We start from the raw sequence: 5,000 nt of genomic DNA on the forward strand, positions 1-5,000 counted from the left end.
CAATTCACATATATTTGACTTGTGTCAAATATATTGCAATTGGGATCACAATTGCAAATTATATCTTACCCAGAGCCCCAGGCTCCCAGAAGGGAGCTGGGCTGTGATAAGGCTTGCCCCGGAGCCTACCACTGGTGCTAAGACTCCCATAAGCCTCTGGATCTCTGCAGAGTCCCAGAGTCCCAGAGTCCCAGAGTCCCAGAGCCCCAGGGACCCAGAGACCCAGAGCCCCAGAGCCCCAGAGCCCAAGAGCCCCAGAGTCCCAGGGACCCAGAGTCCCAGAGTCCCAGGGACCCAGAGTCCCAGGGACCCAGAGTCCCAGGGACCAAGAGACCCAGAGCCCCAGGGACCCAGAGTCCCAGGGACCCAGAGTCCCAGGGACCCAGAGACCCAGAGACCCAGAGCCCCAGGGACCCAGAGCCCCAGAGCCCCAGAGCCCCAGAGTCCCAGAGCACCAGAGCCCCAGAGCCCCAGAGTCCCAGGGACCAAGAGTCCCAGGGACCCAGAGACCCAGAGCCCCAGGGACCCAGAGACCCAGAGCCCCAGGGACCCAGAGACCCAGAGCCCCAGGGACCCAGAGCCCCAGAGCCCCAGAGCCCCAGAGTCCCAGAGTCCCAGAGCCCCAGAGCCCCAGAGCCCCAGAGACCCAGGGACCCAGAGCCCCAGAGTCCCAGAGCCCCAGAGCCCAAGAGCCCCAGGGACCCAGAGACCCAGAGCCCCAGAGCCCCAGAGCCCCAGAGTCCCAGAGCCCCAGTGCCCCAGAGTCCCAGAGCCCCAGAGCCCCAGAGTCCCAGGGACCCAGAGTCCCAGAGCCCCAGGGACCCAGAGACCCAGAGCCCCAGAGCCCCAGAGACCCAGAGCCCCAGAGCCCCAGGGAACCAGAGCCCCAGAGTCCCAGGGACCCAGAGACCCAGAGACCCAGAGCCCCAGGGACCCAGAGCCCCAGAGTCCCAGGGACCCAGAGCCCCAGAGTCCCAGAGCCCCAGAGCCCAAGAGCCCCAGGGACCCAGAGACCCAGAGCCCCAGAGCCCCAGAGCCCCAGAGTCCCAGAGCCCCAGTGCCCCAGAGTCCCAGAGCCCCAGAGCCCCAGAGTCCCAGGGACCCAGAGTCCCAGAGCCCCAGGGACCCAGAGACCCAGAGCCCCAGAGCCCCAGAGACCCAGAGCCCCAGAGCCCCAGGGAACCAGAGCCCCAGAGTCCCAGGGACCCAGAGACCCAGAGACCCAGAGCCCCAGGGACCCAGAGCCCCAGAGTCCCAGGGACCCAGAGCCCCAGAGCCCCAGGGACCCAGGGACCCAGAGCCCCAGAGCCCCAGAGTCCCAGAGCCCCAGAGTCCCAGGGACCCAGAGACCCAGAGCCCCAGAGCCCCAGAGTCCCAGGGACCCAGAGCCCCAGAGCCCCAGGGACCCAGAGCCCCAGAGCCCCAGAGTCCCAGAGCCCCAGAGCCCCAGGGACCCAGAGACCCAGAGTCCCAGGGACCCAGAGCCCCAGAGCCCCAGGGACCCAGGGACCCAGAGCCCCAGAGCCTCAGAGACCCAGAGCCCCAGAGACCCAGAGACCCAGAGCCCCAGAGTCCCAGAGCCCCAGGGACCCAGAGCCCCAGAGTCCCAGGGACCCAGAGACCCAGAGCCCCAGGGACCCAGAGCCCCAGAGTCCCAGGGACCCAGAGACCCAGAGCCCCAGAGCCCAGGGACCCAGGGACCCAGAGCCCCAGAGCCCCAGAGTCCCAGAGCCCCAGAGTCCCAGAGCCCCAGAGTCCCAGAGCCCCAGGGACCCAGAGCCCCAGAGTCCCAGGGACCCAGAGTCCCAGGGACCCAGAGCCCCAGAGCCCCAGAGTCCCAGAGCCCCAGAGCCCCAGAGCCCCAGAGCCACAGGGACCCAGAGCCCCAGGGACCCAGAGCCCCAGAGTCCCAGGGACCCAGAGACCCAGAGTCCCAGGGACCCAGAGACCCAGAGCCCCAGGGACCCAGAGCCCCAGAGCCCCAGAGTCCCAGGGACCCAGAGACCCAGAGCCCCAGAGCCCCAGAGCCCCAGGGACCCAGAGACCCAGAGCCCCAGAGCCCCAGAGCCCCAGAGTCCCAGGGACCCAGAGCCCCAAGGACCCAGGGACCCAGAGTCCCAGGGACCCAGAGTCCCAGGGACCCAGAGACCCAGGGACCCAGAGTCCCAGAGTCCCAGAGTCCCAGGGACCCAGAGCCCCAGGGACCCAGAGCCCCAGGGACCCAGGGACCCAGGGACCCAGAGACCCAGAGCCCCAGGGACCCAGAGCCCCAGAGCCCCAGAGCCCCAGAGCCCCAGAGTCCCAGGGACCCAGGGACCCAGGGACCCAGGGACCCAGAGCCCCAGAGCCCCAGGGACCCAGAGTCCCAGGGACCCAGAGACCCAGAGCCCCAGGGACCCAGGGACCCAGGGACCCAGGGACCCAGAGACCCAGAGCCCCAGAGCCCCAGGGACCCAGGGACCCAGGGACCCAGAGACCCAGAGACCCAGAGCCCCAGGGACCCGGCGCACCGGTCGAACCTATCTGGCCCACACTTAAGCCCCCGCCCTCGGACTAAACCAATCAGCCTGCCCCGTCAAAAAAGATGCCCACTGGTAGACCTGGAACCTTAAAATATATTGGAAGTGGGATGGTTGCCCAATTGCTGTATAATATATTGCAAGTTCATCCTGCCCACTGGTGGACCTGGGAGCCAAAACGGCGCGCAATATATTGGAAGTGGGACGGTTGCGCAATCGCTGTACAATATATTGGAAGTGGGATGGTTGCCCAATTGCTGTATAATATATTGCAAGTTCATCCTGCCCACTGGTGGACCTGGGTGCCAAAACGGCGCGCAATATATTGGAAGTGGGACGGTTGAGCAATCGCTGTACAATATATTGGAAGTGGGATGGTTGCCCAATTGCTGTACAATATATTGGAAGTGGGATGGTTGCCCAATTGCTGTATAATATATTGCAAGTTCATCCTGCCCACTGGTGGACCTGGGAGACAAAACGACGCGCAATATATTGGAAGTGGGACGGTTGCGCAATCGCTGTACAATATATTGGAAGTGGGATGGTTGCCCAATTGCTGTATAATGTATTGGAAGGACCCTCCGTCAAATCTCAAAGTTCATTCTGCCCACTGGTGGACCTGGGAGACAAAACGCCGCACAATATATTGAAAGTGGGATGGTTGCCCAATTGCTGTACAATACATGGGAAGTGGGATGGTTGTCCAGTTCATTACACCCTCATCCTGGGCCTCTGATTAGGCTTGCCCCGGAGCTTACCACCGGTGCCTACCTCCAGGGGCTTATTCACCCCAACGCCCTGGTCCCCTAACCCGGCATGAATTTCACCAAGGGTCCCCTACCTCCGGGGCTCCCTATCAGCCAATACATTAAGAACACCTCATCCTGGGCCTCTGATAAGGCTTGCCCCGGAGTTTACCACCGGGGCCTACCTCCGGGGCCTAATTAAACCCAACGCCCTGGTTCCCTGAACGGGCCTTATTCAAACAACCTCTCCGCCGCCTAAGCTCCGGAGCTTCCTTTTGGCTCCCAGAGGCCCAGAGGCCCAGGCTCCCAGAGGCCCAGAGGCCCAGGCTACCAGAGGCCCAGGCTACCAGAGGCCCAGAGACCCAGGCTACCAGAGGCCCAGGCTCCCAGAGACCCAGAGGCCCAGAGGCCCAGAGGCCCAGAGACCCAGAGGCCCAGAGTCCCAGAGACCCAGAGACCCAGGGCCCCAGAGACCCAGAGCCCCAGAGCCCCAGAGCCCCAGGGACCCAGGGACCCAGAGACCCAGAGACCCAGAGACCCAGAGACCCAGGCTCCCAGAGGCCCAGAGACCCAGAGACCCAGAGCCCCGGGGACCCAGAGACCCGGAGACCCAGAGCCCCAGAGCCCCAGAGCCCCAGAGCCCCAGAGTCCCAGGGACCCAGAGCCCCAGAGCCCCGGGGACCCAGAGCCCCAGAGCCCCGGGGACCCAGAGACCCAGAGCCCCAGAGCCCCAGAGGCCCAGAGGCCCAGAGGCCCAGAGACCCAGAGGCCCAGAGTCCCAGAGACCCAGAGCCCCAGAGCCCCGGGGACCCAGAGCCCCAGAGCCCCGGGGACCCAGAGACCCAGAGCCCCAGAGTCCCAGGGACCCAGAGCCCCAGAGCCCCAGAGACCCAGAGACCCAGAGCCCCAGAGTCCCAGGGACCCAGAGCCCCAGAGCCCCAGAGCCCCAGAGCCCCGGGGACCCAGAGCCCCAGAGCCCCGGGGACCCAGAGACCCAGAGCCCCGGGGACCCAGAGACCCAGAGCCCCAGAGCCCCAGAGACCCAGAGACCCAGAGCCCCAGAGCCCCAGAGACCCAGAGCCCCAGAGACCCAGAGACCCAGAGCCCCAGAGCCCCGGGGACCCAGAGCCCCAGAGCCCGGGGACCCAGAGACCCAGAGCCCCAGAGTCCCAGGGACCCAGAGCCCCAGAGCCCCAGAGCCCCAGGGACCCAGAGCCCCAGAGTCCCAGAGCCCCAGAGCCCCAGAGCCCCAGAGCCCCGGGGACCCAGAGCCCCAGAGCCCCAGAGCCCCGGGGACCCAGAGCCCCAGAGCCCCAGAGCCCCGGGGACCCAAAGCCCCAGAGCCCCGGGGACCCAGAGACCCAGAGCCCCGGGGACCCAGAGACCCAGAGCCCCAGAGCCCCAGAGACCCAGAGACCCAGAGCCCCAGAGCCCCAGAGACCCAGAGCCCCAGAGACCCAGAGCCCCAGAGCCCCGGGGACCCAGAGCCCCAGAGCCCGGGGACCCAGAGACCCAGAGCCCCAGAGTCCCAGGGACCCAGAGCCCCAGAGCCCCAGAGCCCCAGGGACCCAGAGCCCCAGAGTCCCAGAGCCCCAGAGCCCCAGAGCCCCGGGGACCCAGAGCCCCAGAGCCCCGGGGACCCAGAGACCCAGAGCCCCAGAGTCCCAGGGACCCAGAGCCCCAGAGACCCAGAGCCCCAGGGACCCAGAGACCCAGAGACCCAGAGCCCCAG

The sequence above is a fragment of the Hoplias malabaricus genome, unplaced genomic scaffold, assembly GCF_029633855.1.
Source record: "Hoplias malabaricus isolate fHopMal1 unplaced genomic scaffold, fHopMal1.hap1 scaffold_319, whole genome shotgun sequence".
NCBI classification, from domain to species: domain Eukaryota; kingdom Metazoa; phylum Chordata; class Actinopteri; order Characiformes; family Erythrinidae; genus Hoplias; species Hoplias malabaricus.